The sequence below is a fragment of the Microcaecilia unicolor genome, chromosome 2 (genome assembly GCF_901765095.1).
Source record: "Microcaecilia unicolor chromosome 2, aMicUni1.1, whole genome shotgun sequence".
NCBI classification, from domain to species: Eukaryota; Metazoa; Chordata; class Amphibia; order Gymnophiona; family Siphonopidae; genus Microcaecilia; species Microcaecilia unicolor.
In genome coordinates, this window is record NC_044032.1 from 608,645,202 (window position 1) to 608,671,656 (window position 26,455).

The window sequence follows — 26,455 nt, forward strand, 5'->3', positions numbered from 1 at the left end:
AGTGGTACATTTTTATAGAACTACTTTTTTCTAGATAGTGGTGTGTGTTCAAATGTTTGTGCTTCTATTCTAGAAGACTCCCTGATGCAGTGAACAAAACATGATTCATGTCAGAGTAGACTGTCTCCTTGTGGATATTAAAAAATCAGGAGGTCTTTTATGAAGCGGCAATAAGTCCAATGTGGGCTTACTGCTCGCTAATCTGGAAGTACAGCTGGGCTACTGCAGCAGCCTGGTGGTAGTTCTCACCCCTAGTGCAGGCCACTTCCGACGCTACAAAAATATTTTTATTTTTGTAGCGCTGGTGTTTACCCAGCAGTAATCAGTTACTGCCGGGTTAGCTTGAGAGCCCTTACTGCCACCTCAATGGATGGTGGTAAGTGCGCCCCCTGAAATGGCCACAGAGCAAGTGGTTTACTTGCCACATGGCCATTTCTTAAAAAAGAAAGCCTTTTAGTTGCTGCTGTAAAAGGGGGCCTCAGCACGCATCAAAAACACACACTGATGTCAGGACAGGGTTCCTTGTGAGTGGAGGAGTATCCTAGTGGTTAGTGCAGCGGAATTTGGTCCTGGGGAACTGGGCTTAATTCCCACTGCAGCTCCTTGTGACTCTGGGCAAGTCACTTAACCCTCCATTGCCCCTGGTACAAAATAAGTACCTGAATATATGTAAACTGCTTTGAATGTAGTTGCAAAAACCTCAGAAAGGCTGTATATCAAGTCCCATTTCCCTTTCCCTATTTGAGATTCTACATGGAATGTTGCTACTAATGGAGATTCTAGATGGAATGTTGCTACTATTGAGATTCTGTTGCTACTATTTGAGATTCTACATGGAATGTTGCTATTCCACCAGCAACATTCCATGTAGAAGCCTGCCCTTGCAGATCATGCAGATCAGCAACGCGGCTGCGCAGGCTTCTTTTTCTGTGAGTGTGACGTCCTGCACGTACGTACGTGCAGGACGTCACACTCACAGAAACAGAAGCCTGTGCAGCCACATTACTGATCTGCAAGGGCAGGCTTCTACATGGAATGCTGCTAGTGGAGGAGTAGCCTAGTGGTTAGTGTAGTGGACCTTGATCCTGGGGAACTGAGTTCAATTCCCACTGCAGCTCCTTGTAACTCTGGGCAAGTCACTTCAGGGCCGGTCCAACCTGGTAAGCAGGGTAAGTACTGCAGGGGGGTGCCTGCCTTCAAGGGTGTTTGCAAGCAATCAAGTTCGGCTGAGGCTTTTGTTTTTCAGTATCTAATCTCTGCTGCTCATCTCAGTCTGGCTCCAAAGCTGTCAGCTCTCTGTCCTATCCCCTCCCCTCTCCCAAGCAGAGAAATATCCTCCTTGTGTTTGTCAGAGGACGCCACTGCTCCAACTGAATCTGGCTCTGAAATAACTTGTGGGAGCTCAGCTAACCTCTGCCCAGAGAGGGCTCAGACAGAGACAGCACAGCAGAGCCTGGACCCTTGTTTTGTCAGAGACTGCTGTTTAGTGCTGCACCTGACCCACCCTTTTCCACCCCCACCCCAACACAGCAACTCACAGGACAGGAGGGCTAGATGCCTGCTTTCAATTCCTAACCATCACCTATCTCTCATTCCCACTTCAGTAACTCCTGTTAGTCTGTCCAACTCAGATTGTAGAATATGTTAGTTTATGCTGATTAAGTCTGTCCTAGCTAGATCCTAAACTGTGCTCGATGGGAAGGCTATTGTGCTGCATGCAGAGTCTAACTTCTTAGGATTTCAGGTTAATTTTTGAAGAATTTGAAGAGGGGCTACAGTGGTGGAAATAAGTATTTGATCCCTTGCTGATTTTGTAAGTTTGCCCACTGACAAAGACATGAGCAGCCCATAATTGAAGGGTAGGTTATTGGTAACAGTGAGAGATAGCACATCACAAATTAAATCCGGAAAATCACATTGTGGAAAGTATATGAATTTATTTGCATTCTGCAGAGGGAAATAAGTATTTAATCCCTCTGGCAAACAAGACCTAATACTTGGTGGCAAAACCCTTGTTGGCAAGCACAGCGGTCAGACGTCTTCTGTAGTTGATGATGAGGTTTGCACACATGTCAGGAGGAATTTTGGTCCACTCCTCTTTGCAGATCATCTCTAAATCATTAAGAGTTCTGGGCTGTCGCTTGGCAACTCGCAGCTTCAGCTCCCTCCATAAGTTTTCAATGGGATTAAGGTCTGGTGACTGGCTAGGCCACTCCATGACCCTAATGTGCTTCTTCCTGAGCCACTCCTTTGTTGCCTTGGCTGTATGTTTTGGGTCATTGTCGTGCTGGAAGACCCAGCCACGACCCATTTTTAAGGCCCTGGCGGAGGGAAGGAGGTTGTCACTCAGAATTGTACGGTACATGGCCCCATCCATTCTCCCATTGATGCGGTGAAGTAGTCCTGTGCCCTTAGCAGAGAAACACCCCCAAAACATAACATTTCCACCTCCATGCTTGACAGTGGGGACGGTGTTCTTTGGGTCATAGGCAGCATTTCTCTTCCTCCAAACACGGCGAGTTGAGTTCATGCCAAAGAGCTCAATTTTTGTCTCATCTGACCACAGCACCTTCTCCCAATCACTCTCGGCATCATCCAGGTGTTCACTGGCAAACTTCAGACGGGCCGTCACATGTGCCTTCCGGAGCAGGGGGACCTTGCGGGCACTGCAGGATTGCAATCCGTTATGTCGTAATGTGTTACCAATGGTTTTCGTGGTGACAGTGGTCCCAGCTGCCTTGAGATCATTGACAAGTTCCCCCCTTGTAGTTGTAGGCTGATTTCTAACCTTCCTCATGATCAAGGATACCCCACGAGGTGAGATTTTGCGTGGAGCCCCAGATCTTTGTCGATTGACAGTCATTTTGTACTTCTTCCATTTTCTTACTATGGCACCAACAGTTGTCTCCTTCTCGCCCAGCGTCTTACTGATGGTTTTGTAGCCCATTCCAGCCTTGTGCAGGTGTATGATCTTGTCCCTGACATCCTTAGACAGCTCCTTGCTCTTGGCCATTTTGTAGAGGTTAGAGTCTGACTGATTCACTGAGTCTGTGGACAGGTGTCTTTCATACAGGTGACCATTGCCGACAGCTGTCTGTCATGCAGGTAACGAGTTGATTTGGAGCATCTACCTGGTCTGTAGGGGCCAGATCTCTTACTGGTTGGTGGGCGATCAAATACTTATTTCCCTCTGCAGAATGCAAATAAATTCATATACTTTCCACAATGTGATTTTCCGGATTTAATTTGTGATGTGCTATCTCTCACTGTTACCAATAACCTACCCTTCAATTATGGGCTGCTCATGTCTTTGTCAGTGGGCAAACTTACAAAATCAGCAAGGGATCAAATACTTATTTCCACCACTGTATCTCTGTTCTACATGTGTGACTGCAAGGCCAAGTGTCTGAATAGGAATCTGTTTGTTAGATTCTGAAATTTTGATAACACATTGTTTTTCAGAGTTGGCAAGACTGTCTGTTCTCCTAATTCCTGGTCTGTGTGCTAAGTTATTTTTCTTCTATACTGGTGTAATATTTTCAATGATGCCATGGCTGGTAAAAGGGGTGTGTCTACTGTGGGGGCAGAGCCATAGTGATCCCGCCTCTGGATGGGTAGGGGCACCGACTAATAGACTGCAGGAGGGCGCTAGAAACCCTAGGGCCGGCCCTGAGTCACTTACTGCTGCTAGTGGAGGAGTAGCCCAGTGGTTAGTGCAGTGGACTTTGATCCTGGGGAACTGAGTTCAATGCCCCCTGCAGCTCCTTGTGACTGTGGGCATGTCAGTCAACCCTCCGTTGCCCTAAGTACAAAATAAGTACCTGTATATATATAAACCACTTTGAATGTAGTTGCAAAATACCTCAGAAAGGCAGTATATCAAGTCCCATTTCCCTTTTACTGCAGCTTGGTAAAAGGACCCCTGAGTGTTTTTGGGAAAGTTCATTCGAGTATTTCTATACCACTTAGATCTAAGCGGTTTACAGCTCACTTTACAGGTACTGGGTCTGTCCTTATTGGGCTCACAGTCTAGGTAGTACATAGTACCTGGAGCAACAGAGAGTTAGGTGACTTGCCCAAGGTTACACGGAGCTGCAGAGGGAATTGAACCTGGTTCCCCAGAATCTCAACCCACTGCTGACCATTAGGAATTAAACCCCGATGATGATTTAGGTAGAGGTATATCAGTGAGACTCCCTCTGGTAAAAACAATTTTTCTTTGATATATTAAAGAAATTTAGAGGTTTTTGATAATAATTGTAAAATTTATTCCTCTAATTTGGTAAAGCAATCTTATGCCTTATGAGATATTAACTGGGAATAAAACATGATGGGGCCTTTTTGCTAGAGTTTAGCATAGGGATTTGTAGGATTTAGTGTGTGCTACTTCTGTTAGCACATGCTAAGGGACCCTTTTACTAAGCTGCAGTAAAAGGGGCCCTGCGCTAGCAGCAGCAACCGTTTTTGTTGTTTGCCAGGGCCCCTTTTACCACAGCAGGTGTTCAATTCTGGTCGCCGCGTCTCAAAAAAGATATAGTGGACTTAGAAAAGGTGCAGAGAAGGGCGACAAAAATGATAAGGGGGATGGGACGACTTCTCTTTGAGGAAAGACTAAAGCGGCTAGGGCTCTTTAGCTTGGAGAAAAGACAGCTGAGGGGAGATATGATAGAGGCCTATAAAATAATGAGTGGAGTGGAATGGCCCGGGTAGACGTGAAGCGTCTGTTTACACTTTCCAAAAATACTAGGACTAGGGGGCATACGATGACGCTGCAAAGTAGTAAATTTAAAACAAATTGGAGAAATGTTTTCTTCACTTAACGTGTAATTAAACTCTGGAATTCATTGCCATAGAATGTGGTAAAGGCGGTTAGCTTAGCAGAGTTTAAAAAAGGTTTGGACGACTTCCTAAAGGAAAAGTCCATAGATCATTATTAAATTGGACTTGGGGGAAATCTACTATTTTTGGGATAAGCAGCATAAAATGTTTTGTACTTTTTTGAGATCTTGCCAGGTATTTGTGACCTGGATTGGCCACTGTTGGAAACAGGATGCTGGGCTTGATGCAACTTTAGTCTTTCCCAGTATGGCAATACTTATGTACTATATGTACTAATAACCAAAAATGAAATAGCTATGCGGTAAGTTCACACTTGCCACACAGCTATTTCGGGGGGAGCACTTACTGCCACCCATTCAGGTGGTGGTAAAGGCTCCCATGCTAACCTGGCTGTAACCAGCAGTGTGCGATGTTGCCAAATTACCGATTTTTTCACTATTTCCGCTAGCACTGGAAATGATGTGCGCTAGGGTGGAACTGCCGCCAGAACCTGCGTTGGGCCAGCAATAGTTCCGGGCTGCCGTGCGGCAACCAGTTAGTAAAAGGGCCCCTAAGCTTAAGTAAAAAGGCCCTAATGAGGCATTAACATTTTTTCCATAAATAGGCTCCTAAGCTGAAAGGCATGTTCATACAGAATAGCTTCTGCATGTGGCCACTCCAGCTATCACGTAAAAGGCCATGTCACATAAAACTATGGCATGTTTGCAAACAACCCGCATCATTGCTGTGTGCAGCCTATAACCATAGTAACGTGAGTAACATAGTAAATGACGGTAGAGAAAGACCTGAACGGTCCATCCAGTCTGCCCAACAAGATAATGTCTTATGTGCTACTTTTTGTGTATACCTGACCTTGATTTGTATCTGCCATTTTCAGGGCACAGACCGTAGAAGTCTGCCCAGCATTAGCCCCGCCTCCCACCACCGGCTCTGCCACCCAATCTCGGCTAAGCTTCTGAGGATCCATTCCTTCTGAACAGGATTCCTTTATGTTTATCCCACGCATTTTTGAATTCTGTTACCGTTTTCAACTCCACCACCTCCCGAGGGAGGGCATTCCAAGTATCCACCACTCTCTCCAGTGCCAGAAAGTCCATAAAAAGCAACAGAAGTGCTAGTAACAGCTAACAAAGCTACAGTGTCATCTCTGGACAGAAATATTTGGGTAGCAATAGAGGGACAAGCTAAGTATTTATTTATTTAATTTCAATATATATTTTTTATCGCTATTATAAAAAAAAAACCTAAACCAATTTACAACACTTTAAAATAGTCACAGTAGTACCATGGCTGGGCAGGGCTAACGCTGAGGAGTTTTTGCACTGAAACTAAGTTGAGAAAGAAGTAGCAAGCACTTGTCACACCTTTCCACCCTATAGTGACACCTATGGGTTGCAGAAGGGAATGCACTTGAAACCATAGGCGTAGTTTGACTGTTTCATTTGGGGGGGCAAAGAATGGGCGGAGCATATTAGCATATCATTTGCATATATACATATGCAAATGAATATGCTAATGTGGAGGAAGGAATTGAAATTTACAGGCATAAAATATCACAAATGCACATTTCAAAAAGCTGACACATTTCAATTAATAAATTCTGAATAAAATACTTTTATCTACCTTTGTTGTCTGATCATTTAGTTTTTCTATTCGCTTTGGTCCCAGTGTCTTCTGTTTTATGCAGTGTCTTCTTTCCAGTAGGCTTCCCTCTGCTCCCCACCCTCCCAGTCCCATCCATCTCTTGCTCCTTCCCTCTGCTGTGCCTGACCTCTCCCAATCCCATCCATCTCCTGGTCCATCCCTCTGCTCCCCACCCCTCCCAGTCCCGTCCATCTCTTGCTCCTTCCCTCTGCTCCCCACCCCTCGCAGTCCCATCTATCTCTTGCTCCTTCCTTCTGCTCCCCACCCCTCGCAGTCCCATCCATCTCTTGCTCCTTCCTTCTGCTCCCCACCCCTCCCAGTCCCATCCATCTCTTGCTCCTTCCCTCTGCTCCCCACCCCTCCCAGTCCCATCCATCTTCTGTTCCTTCCCTCTGCTCACCATCCCTCCGTCCCATCCATCTTCTGCTCCTTCCCTCTGCTGTGCCTGACCTCTCCCAATCCCATCCATCTCCTGGTCCATCCCTCTGCTCCCCACCCCTCCCAGTCCCATCCATCTCTTGCTCCTTCCCTCTGCTCCCCACCCCTCGCAGTCCCATCCATCTCTTGCTCCTTCCTTCTGCTCCCCACCCCTCGCAGTCCCATCCATCTCTTGCTCCTTCCTTCTGCTCCCCACCCCTCCCAGTCCCATCCATCTCTTGCTCCTTCCCTCTGCTCCCCACCCCTCCCAGTCCCATCCATCTTCTGTTCCTTCCCTCTGCTCACCATCCCTCCGTCCCATCCATCTTCTGCTCCTTCCCTCTGCTCCCCACCTCCCCCCCGCGAGGTCCAAGATGGTGACTCCGTTTACCCCCTCTCTTCCTCCCTCCCTCCGGCGCAGGCAACAGTCTTCAGCTTTTTCAGCGTTCCTGGCAGCGGTAGCGATGTACACGCTGCCTTCGGTCTGCCCCGGAAGTCTTCTCTTCAAGTTCCTGTTCCCACCTATGCGGGAACAGGAACTTGAAGAGAAGGCTTCAAGGCAGAGCCGAAGGCAGCATGTACAACGCTACCGCTTCCAGGAAAGCTGGAAAAGACTGCTGCCTGCGGCGGAGGGAGGGAGGGAGGAAGAGAGAGGGGTAGACGGACACGCTCCTCTCCGTCCGCTACTCCGCTTGGCTTCCCTGCCCTCTCTGTCTGCGTCCCGCCTTCCTCTGACGTCAGAGGAAGGCGGGATGCAGACAGAAAGAGCAGGGAAGCCAAGCGGATGGAGAGGAGCGCGTGCGTGCATGTTTTTTTTTTTAACTAATGGCGCGGCGGTGCCTCGTCATCGTTTGGGGGGGCATTGCCCCCCCTCGCCCCCCCCCAGTCTACGCCTATGCTTGAAACCTTTGAAAAAATAATTTTCAAACAGGAGATTAAGGGCCCCTTTTACAAAGTGGCGGTACCCATACTACTGCTTTGCCACGTGTCATTTCGGCACTACTGCTGGGCTACTCTAGGAGCCAGCAGTAGTGCCTGACCCCAGTGTGTGCCATTTCTGGGCTTAAAAACACATATTTTTTTTAAGCACTGAGGGCTTACCTGGCAATAATTGGGCAGCTCCGCGTGCTGCCTGTTTTTCCACCTGGTTAGCACGGGAGTCCTAGGTACTCATTTATCACCAGGTTAGTACTGGAGCCCCTACTGTCTTCTAAATAGATGGCAGTAAGGACTCCCCCGGGAAATGGCCATATGACAAGTGGTTCAATTACCGCATTACCTGCTGCGGTAAAGAGGCCTCGGCGTACAGCAAATCCACATACCACCCCTTTTACCACAGCTTTGTAAAAGGGGCCCTAATTCAGGTAAAACACTTTTCCCCCCATGTAAACCAGGTTGAAAACTGATCTCTTCAAATCCAGATTTGACCTAAACTTCTACATTCAAAAGCTAACCAAGCTAAGCATAGAAAAACAAAATTGCCCCATATTATTACATCTGTCTTTATAGCGTTCCTCTCCTGATTAAGGGGCCCTTTTATTAAAGGGTCTTAAGCCCAAATGCACAGTTAGCACTCAAGAAAAGGCTTACTGCAAATTTTTGTGGAAGGCATGTCATAGGCTGTAGTGGAAGTGAATTTTAAAGATTGTTTTTCAACTCTGCCTTGACCAACCAGTGCACTTGGGGTCTGTATTTTTGCTTAGAAGGAATTCTGTTTAAAAATGATTGTTGAACTTTGATTGTGTGAAAATAAGTTGGAATGTAGAAGATAAGACACAGCTCTAATTAATTTGGAATGTGAAGGGGGAGGTGGAGCCTGTTTCTGGTTCAGACTGACCACCTGGACTAAGAAACATGTGACCACATTCCCGCAGTATGGCTTGTTTACCTAAACAGAGAAATTCTCAAGCATTCTGTAATTTTCCTTAACTCTGAACATGAGTTCTAAGCCTAATAAAAAAGAGAGTTTCTATCAGTGAAATGGGGAGCTTGTCTGTGAGTAACATACGAACTACGCAGAGAACCATATTTCCTGATCAAAGAAACTCCTGACTTTCACTGTGAACAGCCCCCCCCCCCCCCAGATGATGATAAGAGCCTGGATGATGTAAGGACCAGTGATGATTGTTTTATTGCTTCTTTTCCTGGTCTAGGAACTCTTAGCATTGCTTAGATGTAGAGACCAGTTATGTAATGATTGTTTATAGATAGGTATTGTTTCTTTTTAGTTATATAGCTAATCATTGTGTGTATATAGCTTAATCATTGTATATATCCTAATCATTGTAGATTTTAGAACCTCTAATAAAGGTCTCATTTATCTAATACGAATGCAAAAGAATCCACAGTAATTACTGAGTAGTCTGTGTTAGTGAAGCAGGCTGTAAATCCATAGCAGTACATAGGCGAAGAGTGAGTTCTGGCAGGTGTGTTCTGATTAGCATGCACTAACCGGATAACACAGTGTTAACACAGGAACACTGACCGCCTCCTAAATAAAAGGTAGTAACTGCTTCCACATTAACCCCAGCAAGAAGCATGCTCTAATGGCTACATTAGCATAGGACCTGATTAAAAATACCATGCTGAATTGAGTCTGAGCTTAGCATGCAGGAAATTCCCATATTAAAAAGTTCTAAGCCCAGATTCTAGTGCATTTTAGTAAAAGCCTCCAATGTCTGGTGCTTTTAATAAAAGCCTTGTTGAAATGTGTAGTCAATATTCAGAATTTATTTGAGAATTTCTGGAGTCGCTAAGTAACTGCATCAAGAAATGTCTCTTACTTTTTTACCTTATTCTTTTTTTTTCAAATATGTTTATTATCCATCAGTAGAGCAAAATTTAACAAATAAATGCATTATAAAATACATATTAGAGTATGGAAATACAAATGCAACATTTTTAATTTAATGGGATTTATTAACCGCCTTTATGAAGAGATTCACCCAAGGCAGTGTACAGAAGGTACAGTTTAACATAAAACTTACAATTTTGTTAACAGCATAACAATAGTAAAATAACCAAGAATAAACATAAATACAATAAATGAGGTAGACTTGAAAACAGTAAATTGAAACCTAATAATAGAACTACCGTGAAACAGTATCAAAAAATATATATTTATCAGCACTGGAATTCAAATGCCAGAGATATAATACAATGTTAGCTTACTACTAATGATACACCTAATAAGCATGCATTAGAACATTCAACTAATATAGATATGATGCTAAAGATTTTCTACAATACAGCTTACCATATAGCTGAGGGACCAAGAGCAGATATATGATGGGAACAAGATGCATGGTACAGAATCAGTTGGGATAATTTGATGGTTAGCTAAAATCAAGGCAAGTTCTTTGTATAGTTAACCAAGAGATAAGGAACTGATCTAAGTTACAGTATGTGTAGCAAGCTAGTCCAGATGCAGAATAAGTGTAGAGTCAATCAGCCCATGCATTAAAGGCTTGGGAGAATAGCCAGGCTTTCACCTGCTTACTGAAGTGGAGGTAGTCTCGAGTTATGTGTAGTCCCTCTGGGAGTAAATTCCAGAGTGTGGGGGCTAGTTCTGAGAAGGCTTGCTGGCGGGTATTGCATTGCACAATTTCTTTTGATGAGGGTACACGTATAGTGATGATCCTTGAGAGGACCTTAGCGGTCTTAAAGGTGTGTAAAAGGTTAACTTATTCTTTAAGTACTCTGGCCCATTTTGTCTGAGGGCATTGAAAATCAAACATAGAGTTTTAAATTTAACCCTGAAAGGTACTAGTAGTTGTGCTGCAGCATTCTGAATTAGTTGGAGCTGATACAAACTCTTTTTGGTTTGGCCAGTGTACAGGGCATTACAGTAGTCTAGTTGTGATGTTATCATGGCATGGACCACTGTGGTCAGACTCGTCTTTTCAATATACGGAAAGCTGCCGTAGATGATAGAGACAATATTTGGAGGTTGTTTGAATTTGTGGGATCAGAGTGGGTGATGAGTCTAGCAGTATCCCAAGATTCCTGACCTGTGATTTTAGGGGGAGTTAATACTTCCCAAAAGGTATTTTGATTTGAATCTCCTTCCAAGCAAAATAGTTGAACTAAAAACCACAGCACAAATAAAATAGCTTAGACCATCACAGGAGGAGACTATCTTGGATCCAAATAATTGAAGGTCTGAGCTAACCCAGGTTACACGTGTCCAACTTCATGTTCCACTGACTTTTTGGATCTCGCTAAGTTACAGAGAATGCCGTGCATTCCATAAAACCCAATCATTCATACAGCAAACCATATTCTCTTTTTATCTAAAGGAATGATTAGTCAAAAGGCTAATTTTGTCACAAGTTTGTATTTTCACATCCTAAGCTATTCACGTTGTATTAAGAGTGGCACATTAAGCCTGAAATAAATCATAAACCGTATTTATCATCACCATACAAATGTTCTTTTTGCTCCATGGCTTGTTAAGAACAATAATTCTGCTTTCCACCAGCAGGTGTCAGCATTAACTCTAATTTGTCATATAGCAGCTCTAAATCCCATATAAATCGAATGGTTGGAAGAGCAGAACAAAAGATTCTCACTACTATTCACTGTAACTGCACACAATAGTGATATTTGTAATATAAACATTAAGGCAGAACCCTTCATACAAAACACACATGAGTAAAGGGCAAATTAGAGAACAAGATTACTTTTGAATTGTTCTGTTGCTGTTTTCTAGCCATATTTCTGACTGCTGAGCACCATTCAATAATTGTTTGTGATCTGATTCTCTCAGCAGAATTCAGTATCATACCATAGGACTGCCATAATTGTGCTTGTATTGAATACTGATTATTTAGAGAGTAAGTGTTAAGATCATGACCACCATAACTACAACCCCGACACAGACTTTTGCAAAACACGGCCCGTGTTGGATCCTTCAATAAATTTTAGACGCTACCCATCCTTGGAGGCTCATCATGTTTTTTGCATATGTCTACAAAAAAAGTACATCATGAACAAGAAAAACAAAACCATTGTATTTCTCAGCTCATCAATCTACTCTTCCCCTAAAATCTGTCCTTTGAAGAGATCTGATTGATTTAAGGATCACTTCCCTGACCGATCATCTTCTCTCAGTTTCATGGTGGTCCTAGTTCAGGGATTTGGTAAGGATATCTGCAATTTTCATTTGCTTGGAATGAACATCAACCTTACAGTCTCATTTCTGACTTTCTTCCTCACAAACTGTTTATTTACTTATTTATTTATTTTAATAGTGATGTACTTTGTCCTACCTCATTCTTGGTGTGAGCAATAGCCGCTTAGCTCTTTATTTTGGTCCAGTGACAAATTATGTCTGATCCAATTGTAACAGGAGCTCTTTTATCCAGGTTGCTTTTCTCAGACATTCTGATAAAATCATGTACTTAGCTTTCATCATGCTGAGGTCAATTTCTCTCTGCTCTGTGCTTTTCCAGAAAAGAGGCACACCTGCATGCATCACCACATAACCAGTGATATTTTTCAACATCTCAGAATCACTATTCTCTCTAAGCTGAGCAGGAGTCCTCCATTCACCCCCTAATTCTATTAACTTGCATGTACAATTTGACACTTAGCATGCAAAGCTGGAGGTGCAAGTTATAGAATTGTGCCAGTTATGCATATAACATAATTGTAAAATTAGCTGCTAGTTGGCATTAATGATTAATAGCTATAATTGGTGTTAATTGGTGCAAATTGGCAATAATTGGCAATTACATGCATATCTGCCCTTAGATGGTTTTCTACAAATTGAGTATACAAAATCCATAGCATTCAACTGCATGGTGGCATGGACCTGGGAGGGGCACGGCGGGTCAGGGGTGTGCCTAGCACCTATGCGCTCAGGTTAAAGAATGCTTTCAGTTAAGCGCCTAAATGACGCAGTTAGGAGTGAGCATTTACACCAGCCATTGATGTAGCGTTAAGTGCTCACACCTAAAGTTATGCGCATAACTGTGAACTTATGCTAGTATTCTATCACGGCAACTACTGGCTCAACTGAAATGGAAGCTTCGATTCCAGGAGTGAATGCCAGCACTCACAAAACATCGGGCGGCCTTGCAAGAAAAACTGGTGGAACTGAGTGAGTAGATGGTAAGCGGGATGTGGTCTCTCACCCATGAGTTACTGGCCCTATGCAAGGAGATGAGAGATCAGCGTACAGAAGAGCAGAGACACCAGACCCCCCCACCAATCCACCACTGTGCCATCTGTCTTCACAGCTCCACCAGGAAGATCCATGTCTCCTGACACGCATCAGCACACATCTGTGAGAAAGCAAGCCTACAAAGCCATGCCAGTCACTTGCTAGGCTTCTTTGCCCCAGTTCTGCTGCCAGTATTGTGATCCTCCACCATCACAGTGTACTCTAGTGTACCACAGGCCCTATGGTATTCCCTGACTTCCAAGAGGCTGCACAGCGTGCTGTGGTGGGGGATGATGTGTCACTCAGTTTCTCTGAGAGCAGTGGCCTTGCATCCGGCACCCCAGAACATCATAGCAACTGAGGTTGCAGAAAGTGGAGGGTGGAAATGTTCAGAAGGGTAGGCAGGGAAGGAGAAGGGGAATGTGGACTTCCTCATATGTGCACACAGAACTGTGAATTTGGGATAGTGCAGAGCTTATCAAGCAGCTGGTAATCTGGCTGCTCTCAAACTTCTCATAGATTCCAAAGTGTGAAAAGATGTAAGTCTTGTGACAGGATTCTGGAAAAGACATCTGTAATTTCACCTCGGGCCATTGTAGACCACCTGTATGTTGAGCAAGTGAAAAGCCTTTCTGTTGCAGTAGATGACCTGCCTCCCTCATGGGAGCCTGATTAGCATGTGTGTAGTCTATGACTCCCAGGACAGATGGGAAATGGAACATTTCATAGAACTGGGTAATAGTTTGGTGCTTTTACTGAATAGATTGAGGGAAGGCTAGTCAGAGGTGTAAGTGCGAAAAAGCATGAGGAAATGTATGAGATCACAGACTGAGACCTATTGTGACCGCCAGTACAGATTGGAAATTTCCAGTAGCAAAATATTTTCTCTGATTTGTTTTAAGTTTACTATTCTGCAGTTTCATTGTGTACCCCTAGTCCTAGTATTTTTGGAAAGAGTAAACAAGCAATTCACGTCTACCCATTCCATTCCACTCATTATTTTATATACCTCTATCATATCTCCCCAAACCGTCTTTTCTTTAAGTTGAAGAGCACAAAATACAGGCCTTATTAGTGCAATTTCCAGTTTTAGTGATATTCAATTTTAATTCATGATATTTATATCTACATATGGGAAGCTTTCAAATAAATTAAAAAGCTGTCAAGTAAAAAAAAAAAGCCTTGTTCTTCACCTTTTAAGGCACTGGGCTGAAAAAGGGGGCGGGTGGAGAAGTGGAAGAGGGAGAATTAAGGAGATGCTGGACAGGGTGGGGTGGGGGCAACTGTTAGTTTGCAGGGGGCGCCAGAGACCCTAGCACCGACCCTGTTGAGATAGCCTTGTGAAGCCACTGCTTGCCCTGGGATTGGTAGCATGGAATGTTGCTGAATTGGCCACTGTTGGAAACAGGATACTGGGCTGGATGGACTATTGGTCTGGCTATTCTTATGTTCATGCTCTTACTATGGTTTTCTTTACAGATAATCCTGTTGGTGGGATGGTTTTAAATCTCCCTTTAATTCTAAAGGTCAGTGGTTGACTACATGCATACTATTTGGGAATCTGCCAGGTACTTGTGACCTGGATTGACTACTGCTGGAAAAAGGATTCTGGGCTAAATGGACCACTGGTCTGACTCAGTATGGCTATTCTTATGTTCTTTTGATGTTGCAGTTGAATTTTTAGTTTAATTGTTGTTGTAAAATGTGAACTATTCACCGTGAAATATAAACTACAAAAGTTAATAAACATTAAGGGCCCTGTTTACTAAGCCATGCTATAGGTGAACTAACATTTTTTGCTAACGCTAAAATTTAGCACATGCTAATGCTAGAGACACCTATAGAAATATATGGGTCTCCAGCTTTAGCGCACGCTAGCTCACCTTAGTAAACAGGGCCCTTAAAGACTTAAAAAATTAAAAATCCAATAACAATTATTTTCTCTGGTCTCTTACCATCCTTTATGACTGCTGACCTAGTGAAGGCACTTTTCATAATCAGTTTTATTCAGATAATTTTCCAGTTGCTGATTTCCATTCTTCTTGTCCTTTTCAGCCTTTTGGTTTATCTGCTTTTCTTTCTAGGGCTGAGAGCTGAACCATGTTTATATTTAGCTGTCTGAAAATGTTCCATTATTACTGGCTGACAATACTTCTCCCTACTATCATGCATGTCTATCTGTCTATCTATTGTACACATTTGATCCGGCACCATTTCCCTTTTATTTCCCTTCCAGTTAAATTTGTTCAACTCCTTCTAAAATACAGCTGAATTGTCAAAACATCAATTTTATATTGAAGCATGTCAGCAGCACTGACACCTTTACGTACAAGGAAAAAAAAATCCTCAACAAATGAGTCAAAATTGCCTCTAGCTGTCAGCAGAGCATCACCACTGACAAAATCTAACCTGACAGCTTAATACGATATTGATTAGTTTTCAAGACTGACAAGAGGCTGCTCATGGATTGCCCATTTTGATAGCTACATCAACAGTGAGTCAAAAAAATACTGGCACACTTTACAGTTATGTTCAAACACATCACCTGTATGACATTGACTAGGCCCAAGGAAAACCACAATATCGAGAGGGTCGGCTGCTGTAAGGTATGCCATTCTCATTTTTGGCTTAACCCTCCGTACAATTTATTATCCAATGTGATAGACCACTTAGCTATACTGAAGGGTTGAATGTGAGGTGGATTTAAGCAGGGATTCAATAGGTCATATTTCTTTTGACAATCACAAAATAATAATAATAATATCAAACAAAACTCCCACTTATCTGTGTCAGTGCTGAAAAAAAAAACAAATCCTATCGCTCAACGCCTATATCGTTAATCAAACATTTATTGAGAGAAAAGGAGACCCTGATTTCTTCTGGAGTTACTACTCTTCAAAAGGCTTCCACGATGCCTATATCTTTCATAGTTCACTCACGGGTAGGGTTACCATATGGCTTCAGAAAAAGGAGGACAGATTGAGCCAGCCGGGTTTTACTTCCGTTGCTTTCAATGGAAGTAATTGAGCCAGTCGGGTTTTACTTCCATTGCTTAAGCAATGGAAGTAAAACCCGGCTGGCTCAATCCGTCCTCCTTTTTCTGGAGCCATATGGTAACCCTACGGGGCCCTTTTACTAAGCCATGTGTCTACATGTGCCCAACGCGTGCCAAAATGGAGTTACAGCCCAACTACCAAGTGGCTCTTGTGGTAATTTCATTTTTGGCGTGCATCCGATACGTGCATCTGAAAAATATTTTTTTATTTTCGAGCGCGCATAATGGATGCACGCCATGTGGCATTTGGCATGCGTAGGTCATTACAGCCCAGTTACAGCACGAGTTTTTACTGCTAGGTTAATGGCTGGTGGTAAATCAAATCCCTACCCATCTTCAAATCCTTGCTCAAAGCCCATCTTTTCAACTCTGCTTTTCGCACTTAACCTTACCATTACTCCTCTATTCAATACCACTACCAATCTGTCTGTATTATGCATTTGCATACCTTAAATGTCTTTAGCTGTTTAGATCTATTAGTCTGTCCCTATGAACTATTGTGTAATCAGATGTACTATGCTATCCTAATTTGATTGTCTCTGTTGTTATGTCCTTTAGAATGTAAGCTCTCTCTTCATGTTTAACTGTACAGCGCTGCGTAAGTCTGGTAGCGCTTTAGAAATGTTGAGTAATAGTAGTAGTAGTAGTAGTGGTAAGGTCTCAGATCCAAAATGGATGCCTGGCAATTTTCATTTTTTACAGGTGCGCTAAAAAATGGATTGGCGCACGCCCAAAACCCACGCCTACACTACCGCAAGCCATTTTTCAGCACACCTTTGGAAAAGGACTCCTAAGGGCCCTGTTTACTAAGCTGCATTATAGGCGTGTTAGCGTCTTTAGTGTGCATTAACCATGTACTCGTGTTAACCATGTACGCACCTAAAATATCCCATAGGTGCCTATACAGTTAGCATGCACGCTAATTGTAGGTGCATTAAAAACGCTAATCTGCCTTAGTAAACAGGGCCCTAAATGAAAAAGTGTTTTTGTTTCAGCGCTGACACAGATAAGTGATCACTTTTTGAAAAAGTTTTATAGTTATGCACTGTTTTTAAGTAGGTGATGTGCCACAGCAAAGATAGTGGCTGAACTATTTGCACTCAAAAAAGGTTTATTGGGGACTTGGATTGTGAGAGCCAGTGATTTGAGTATTACATGAAAGTTGGGTATTGTAATGGGACTATGTCCTATGACCGCTATCGAGATATGTTTTTCTCTGATGCCCTTCCCAATAAAACATAGAAATATTAAGAATATCAATATTAATATCAATTAATATTAATACTATTAACATTGAGTAATATTAAAAAGAAAAACAAATATTTCAACATTCATATCAAAAGAATATCTGTCTCTCTCTATAATGTATATTGTGAGTAAATTTGAGAAAATTTTAAGTTGAGACACACCTACTATGTGTTTACGATTTGTTTAGGTGTTTTGCCACACATTGCAATTTCTCCTTATTTTTGAAAAATATTTCCTCTGCCTCTATATCTGCATCCTCAGGTTTTCAGAATGAAAACGCAGATGGCTCCACATAAGCAGAATATATATTACTGGGGATAAATATTTAAACTAGAAGAACAGATCCCAAAACTATATCACAAAAAACGTTCTTCCTTTAAAATATTTAATTTCTTTTATTACAATACATATATCACATAAAACCACTTATACTGTGTAAGTTCCGGAACTTGCCCAGTCACACCCTTCACTTCACCACCCATTCACTTAAACCTTGTGTGGGCACATTTCTATATATCCATAATCTGTTTACATGCTCCCCAATTGTTGTTTCCTCAATTTCAAATCTTCCACTTGTGTCTTAGATATCGTCCTTAGATATCGTCCACATAAGCAGAACCTGCACATTGTGGAAGACAGCTAGAAATTACATTATCAGGTTAAAATAGGCATCTATGTGCCCTTAAAAGATAGGCTGCTACCTTAAGGGCCCTTTTACTAAGCTGTGTAGATGCCTACGCGCACCCAACGCGTATCAATTTTGAGTTACCGCCCAGCTACCACATGGCCCTTGCGGTAATTAAATTTTTGATGCACGTCCGCTACGCACGCCGGAAAATATTTTTATTTTCTGGCGCACAGGCGGTAATTGGCATTTTACGCACGTAGACCATTAACACCCAGTGTGAGACCTTACCGCTAGGTCAACGACTGGCAGTAAGGTCTCAGACCCAAAATGGAGACGCAACAATTTTCATTTTGCTGAACGTCCATTTTTGGCAAAAATTTTAAAAAGCCATTTTTTACAGGTGCGCTGAAAAATGATTCTGTGTGCGCAGAAAACACACATCTACACTACCGTAGCTCATTTTTCAGTGCACCTTTGTAAAAGGGCTCCTTAATCTCTAGTAGAAATACAAATTCTCATGCACAGGTTGCTTGTATTCTATGTATGAATATGCTTATACCATCTTTTGAAGCAGATGTAAATTTGTGCTTGAGAATTATAAAACACTTTTGTACAACATAATTCTGTGTTGGTAGCAAACAGAGTGCAAACTATATAGAAATGCAGACTTTATTCACTACTCAAGCTCCCAGGTCCTTTATACACACATGCCCGACATGGACATGTTTCACCTGAAGGGGCTGCTTCAGGGGCGATAAATCTTCAAACTTCACCAAACTGGTCCAGGCTGCAAATTGGCCACCCATCTGGACTCCCAACCTGATGATAGCAGCTCCTACCCAGGACCCCCCCTCCCCCCTCCTTGACAATAGAACCACCTACCTATCCATACACTTGTACCTCCTGGACATGGATAAATCCTTCTTATCTGTTCCCTTCTCCACTACTGCCAACTCTAGACTTCGCTCATTCTGATTTGCTGCACCCTACGCCTGGAATAAACTTCTTGAGCCCCTACGTCTTGCCCCATCCTTGACCATCTTGAAAGCCCACCTCTTTAACATTGCTTTTGACTTGTAACCACTTGTACCTCTCGCTTCTACCTACCCTCCTCACCTCTTTCCTCTACACATTAATTGATTTGCTTACTTTATTATTTTTTGTCTATTAGATTCAAGGAGAGAGTAATCCACCTAAGTGGATGAACACTAACTCCCACGTAAATATAACAGCACAGAGAGAGTGGGAAGTGGACCAATGACTCCAGGAGAATGGGAGCTAAGATTTCAAAGAACCACTTTATTCAATGACTCGACACAGAAACTGTGTTTCGGCCAAAAGGCCTGCCTCAGGAGTCTAAAAACAATAAATATTTAAAAGCATAAGTTCAAAAAAACAACAATGATAAGACATTATCATTTACTAGAACACCGCAGCAGTATCAATAGAAAAATTGAAAGTGCTCCACTGGTGACCCATTGGCTTACAGCCAACCATGATATCTCTGATCTGAAGTTCTTGGTTTTTAGGACACTACAAATCAACAAGAGAAGAGGAAATATCGACAGTCAACTTCCGAGAGAGGAACAAAAATTGATATTTGAATTTAAAACCCTCGCTCCTGAAGGACTCAACAGTGAACTAGATCTCTCCGTCTATCTATAAAAATCACAGATATGAGACCTTTAATATAATCTTTCAACCCCCGTGATTTTCAGATATGATGCCCCTAATAGCACCTCACTAACAGAGAAGCCATTATCTGTCTCTTTCCTTTATTGTTTAGACCAAGATAGACTATTAAATATTTTATATAGATACATTCTCTTCATCTCTTATGTATATATATATATATTGCTCTCAATGTTTTGTATGTATATGCGTTGATAGTACATTGTTTTGTAAACCAATTAGGTATACATATATTCTTCTCTTTAAATTATTTTTATTATAGATATATTAATTCATGTCTCATATGCGTATATATGGAGGTATGTATGTTTGTATATGTATCCTAATTAGTCGACCTTTTATTAATATATATACTCTTTTCTTCAAATTAGTAGACTTTTATCATTTTTTTAGTATATGTGCATATACATATACATTCATATTGAAACATTTACATTAGTATTCTTTGTTTTATTTTTTATTGTATTTCACATTTATTTTCAAATTATAGAGCCCTGTTCACCAATCATTGCATTATACATATTCATCATATATATTCTTTTATTCATTTTTTTCATGTTTGGTTTAAGATCAGGCTCACGGTCATCTTCCATTCATGTCATACCTTTTTCCATATAATTTTTTCTTTTATGTTTATTTGATCATTTTTTTCATAGTGCCACTTTATGTTTATTTGATTAGTATACCGTTATTTTTAAGTGTATCAATATCTAACATTTCTATACTACAAAATCATACCCGTTCACCACTTACTGTATTCTCCACTTTTTTGCTCATTATCAAGCACACAGTCATCCTTCCGATTTCAGCACACAGTCTCTTCTTCGATCTCATTACTTACACATCATGTCCAAAAATTTTTTTCTGACTACATCATGCTTATAAGAGTGACTTTACAAATAAATGTTTCCCTCATCAAGTTTTAACTTCACACTTTTTGTCCGATTCATTTTTGATTTTTAACATTGATAGTACTCTTCAATATATAACACGGCATCTTTAAACAATGTCTATCAACATTTGACAGCGTCCTTTTGTTGGACACAATACACGTCAGTCTCTAGCTCGCTCTTTTTATTGGATGGTCACTATTCTAATCTTTGCTTCTTACAATATACCTTCGGTCCTTACAATCTATGCTTCCCCGCTTCTTTATTCAAATAAAGTTTTATTAATTCGTTTTTATTTTTTATTTGATCTATTCTGTTATTTAACATTGATAGCGTTTTTTTAATATAGGACACGCCGTTTCTCAATAATGATTACCACCTTTTGACAGCATCGTTTTATTGGACACGACACATGCCATTTTTCAGCTCTTTTTGTTATTGGATTACCATTATGTCAATTTTCTGCTCTTGTTCACTATTGGATAGCCATTATGTCAATCTTCCGCTCTTCCAGCCTTTTCTTCCCCCCCTTCCCCCCCCCCCCCCCCCCGTCTTTTCGGATGACCCGATTGGGTACATTTCATGCCAATCTACAACATCGAACATCACATGATTATGTCTCATCCAATCAGCATACTTACGTATTACGTCTTCCTTTACCTTTTGGCGCCAAACACAATATTTATAGTTCACGCTATTTTTTCCTTACAGTCATTACAAAGATTATATCGAGACGCTGCGCCAGCAAGATATCATAAAGGTCTTTATCAAGGTAAATACGTTTCTTTTGTTCGATCATGGGAGACATTCATAGTGACATAAGTTAATGCAAATTTTGATCTGGCTTACATCATGCTCACTTTATAGCTCGGAGACATTCATAGTTACTGCAGATTTTGATCTTGTTTGCATCGTGCTCACTTTGCAGCTCCGTTACAACCGCAAACGCTGTGCAGTGGTATAGCTCCTTCACAACCACAAGCGCCGTGCAGTGGAAGCACTGTGCATATTTCCCTGCCTTACCTTTCTCTATTTGCAACGTAATGTCCCGCGGACATATCCTTTAGGGGACAATATATTTCTGGTGTGTTCTTATCTCTATCCACTAACAGGTTTAGCTGACGTTATATTCCTTTTATTTATGACGATGTTTTCCCCCCCCCCCCCCCCCCCTTTTTTCTACAGACCATTCGACCTTAAGGTTTTTTTTGGGAGTACAAGGATCACCAAAGGTCGGTCATGTTTTCTTTTCTTTGTAAAGTTCTATTTCTTTTGCTGCAATTTATATTCTCTCTACTACTGTCCTTTATTATATCATATCTCTATTTTATTGGCTACCCTGGGACACTTTATTTCAGACCATTCAATCCAGAGACCATTCAATCCAGAGACGCATCTCCTCTTCTAACTACAGGATCATCTAAGGTTTGTCCAAAACCCTATATTCCCTCTATAATGCATTGTGAACATGGCTAAACTCAATAATTTTTTGACAAAAATTTTTTGGTAATCATATACTCTCTGTATATGATTAACTTGTAATGTTAACTTCAGATGCATATGCATATAATAATTTTTTTATTTTCTTTGTCTTATTTAATGATCTTTTTTCTTTGTAGATCTATATTTATGTACATTGCTTCTAAAAATTTAATTAGGATTTGACCTGATCTTGCCACCCTATAATATATGAGCATGTTTTCCATATCTGATATACCATATAGAGTCCCCACAAATAAACAAGAAAACATATAATTATATATGTGTATATATGTGTATTTGTATATATAGATATAAAAATTTTCTGGATACACATTTTATATATATATGCCTTTATTTTAATTCCTATTTAGACCATATAAGATTCATTGGTATATATTCCTCTTATCATTCTGCATTTTTTGTGAAATTATGTCTATATATATTTATAATTTTATATATTTATATATATGCTTTTACTTCAGTCTATCTCTAAACTATATATATGCTGTTATAGTTTTTTTGATGTATAATGTCTTATCATTGTTGTTTTTTTGAACTTATGCTTTTAAATATTTATTGTTTTTAGACTCCTGAGGCAGGCCTTTTGGCCGAAACACAGTTTCTGTGTCGAGTCATTGAATAAACTGGTTCTTTGAAATCTTATCTCCCGTTCTCCTGGAGTCATTGGTCCACTTCCCACTCTCTCTGTGCTGCTTGTCTATTAGATTGTAAGCTCTTTGAGCAGGGACTGTCTTTCTTCTATGTTTGTGCAGCGCTGCGTACGCATTGTAGTGCTATATAAATGCTAAATAGTAGTAGTAGTAGCCTACCTTACTATTCCTGGTAGTGTAGGGGATAGTCAGGGCAGGAACAATCCCTAGTCACTCCTGCCCATGCCAGGCCCAATCTTAAAAATGGCTGCTGAGACCTAATTTGTGTGTTATGGGCATTTTGTGTTAGGAGGTGGATCTAGGCGGGATATGGCTGGCGCATGGGCATGCAGAGCATGTGCAAATTTAGTATACCATCTATTAAGGGGCATGTCCAGCATTTCTTTTGCAGGTCGTATGTTAAAATGTTCATTAGTGTGCGGTATTCTGGTCATAGTTAACAAAGATGCACTTAGCGTATCCTGTTTAGGAGGTGCTAAGTGAACCCGTGCTACCTGCAAAAGTTGCCACGCATTAACTGCAATTTACTTTACGCTAATTTCTTGCAATAAGGTGTGATAACTGCAAAATGTAATTTTTTCTTTAGTATAAGGACCGATATATGAGGAGAAAAAAACACTCAAAAATCTACATCAATCAACCAAAAAAGAGTGAAAAACCAACTCACTTGGAAAAAAAAATGGAATAATGGAGGAAAAAGACCTCAGTTGACTGTGGTGTCAATTGAATGACCCTGTATCAGGGTATCATAGTATTCGAACCACAGTTCACAGTTTCTTCATTGCTCTAGAAAACCTCCAACAAAAACCGTTTATTGTTAAGTAGCCGTTAAACCCGTTAAAACGGGCGAGATTTGTGTTTTGCAAAATGTAATAATTCTCACCTCCATCCATCCATGTGCAGCAAACCTCCTCTCTCCCCTGCCCTCCCCTCCCCCGATCCATGTCCAGCAACCCTGCTCTCTCCCCTGCCCTCCCCCTATGTCCAGCAGCCATCCTGTATCCCCTGGCCTCCCCCCCGTCCAGCAACCATCCTCTCTCCCCTGCTCTCTCCCCTGCCCTCCCCCCATGTCCAGCAGCCCTCCTCTCTCCCCTGGCCTCACCCTGTCCACCGATCCTCCCCCCCATATCCAGCAACCCTCCTCTTTCCCTTGGCCTCCCCCTAACCCATCCACCAACCTTGCCCTCCCCCCATGTCCAGCAACCCTCCTCTCTGCCCTGCTCTCACCCCATGTCCAGCAACCATGCCCTCTCCCCCTGCCCTCCCCCCATGTCCAGCTACCCTCCTCGCTGCCGCTCCCTCCCCCCTCCTTGCCGGGCCCCCTGCACTGACCTGACAGTGCCTCTCACCTCTGAGTGAAAGTGCTACAGGCAGCAGCAGATCACTCTGCTGCTGCCTGCAGCACTTCCACACGGAGGTGAGAGGCGCTGTCAGGTCAGTGCAGGGGGCCCGATATGGAGGGGGCGGGAGCGGCGGTGGAGATGGGGGGGAGGGTGGTGTGCGCGATGTTCGTTTCCAGGCTCCAGCGGCAGCGTCCGATAGTCCGACTCTGTTTCCCTCTCTGTTCCGCCCTCTGTCGTTATCATGTCTTGATGCGAGGGCAGGACAGAGAGGGAAGTCTCTACTGTGCATTTGCAGGTGAGTGGGTCACTTGCCATTTATATGTTTGATTTTTATATAACTATACTCCTGGTACTTGCCGTTATTATAAGTACATAAGTAATGCCATACTGGGAAAAGACCAAGGGTCCATCAAGCCCAGCATCCTGTCCACAACAGCAGCCAATCAAGGCCAAGGGCACCTGGCGAGCTTCCCAAACGTACAAACATTCTATACATGTTATTCCCGGAATTGTGGATTTTTCCCAAGTCCATTTAGTAGCGGTTTATGGACTTGTCCTTTAGGAAACCGTCCAACCCCTTTTTAAACTCTGCTAAGCTAACCGCCTTCACCACTTTCTCCGGCAACGAATTCCAGAGTTTAATTATATGTTGGGTGAAGAAACATTTCTCCGATTTGTTTTAAATTTAGTACACTGTAGTTTCATCGCATACCCCCTAGTCCTAGTATTTTTGGAAAGCGTAAACAGATGCTTCACATCCACCTGTTCCACTCCACTCATTATTTTATATACCTCTATCATGTCTCCCCTCAGCCTTCTCTTCTCCAAGCTGAATAGCCCTAGCCTCCTTAATCTTTCTTCATAGGGAAGTCGTCCCACCTCCGCTATCATTTTAGTCGCCCTTCGCTGCACCTTTTCCAATTCTACTATATCTTTCTTTATATAACATGTAAAGACCACCTATGGCAAGTAAGACTCTCTACGTAATCCTAGCTTAGGTATAGAGGAAAAGACTTCAGAGACTCAGTCACAGCTGATGTCTAGCTCATTAGAACAGCAGACCGGTTCGCTCAGAGTGTGTTTAATCTTAATGCGCACGCTGGTGAGTATCATCATTAGTCTGAAAAACCTCTATTAACTATCTTAAGTACAGTTTTATTCTGGAAAGTGCAATAGTACAATACTAGTACTTAGCTGTGGTCTGTGTTGAGACTATTGAGAAAGCCTACACCCAACAGCGAGCTCCTGTTTCGCTCAACGCTTCATAAGGAGCTGGACCTCACGTCTTCTCACAGCAAAATTCCAGTACCACCGAATTTTTAGTGTGAAAACTGTATTTAAGATAGTTAATAGAGGTATTTCAGACTAATGACGATACTCGCCAGCGTGCGCATTAAGATTAAACACACTCTGAGCGAACCGGTCTGCTGTTCTAATGAACTAGATATCAGCTGTGACAACGATTAAATTTGTTCAACGTGCTCTCACAAAAGCAGCTTTCACATGAAAAAGTGTTGCTAAACAGCTGAACTTAGCTTAAGGCAAGTGGATAATTCCGGATAAACCCTTTAGTATAAGGACCCCATAATCAGGTTCCATTCCGTACCAACAAAGAAAACACACACATTCACACACATGAAGAAATTATTTTGTGAATTGATCTAGGGCACTGAACTCAGCCTTCATATGTTATACAGCTTTCTAGCATTTCAAATCCCAGTACATGGAACCAGATGGGATGGACTGGAGAAGGGAAAGTCCCAGTGATGGAGTTCTTTTTTACTCTGCCTGGTCATGGCTTGTGGTGTTATTTTTAGTAACTTTAGTCTATATATAGAGCTCTTCATTCTTTCCACACAGTTTTAACATAAATCTGTCGTCAGTATTTCAAACCCAGCACAGGAATCAGCTCTCATAAGTAACTGAACATGTCCATTACATTTAACTTTATAAAAAATGTTGAAAGAGATATGTGTGCTCAAGTGCGATTTCATACCCTACAAATCATAGGGCTGAAGTGTAAATGTAAACCACCCTGAAATACTGCAGTGGAAACGTGAAGGAATATAATCAATCTGTTCAGCTTGTACAGTATTTATTAAACCATGCGTATGGGCAGATAAACTCTGTTCACATCTGAACCAGTTACAATAAGTTCTATTCTAGGAAAGGGGGGATAGTGCTGGGCAGACTTATACGGTCTGTGCCAGAGCCGGTGGTTGGGAGGCGGGGCTGGTGGTTGGGAGGCGGGGATAGTGCTGGGCAGACTTATACGGTCTGTGCCCTGAAGAGCATAGGTACAAATCAAAGTAGGGTATACACAAAAAGTAGCACACATGAGTTGTCTTGTTGGGCAGACTGGATGGACCGTGCAGGTCTT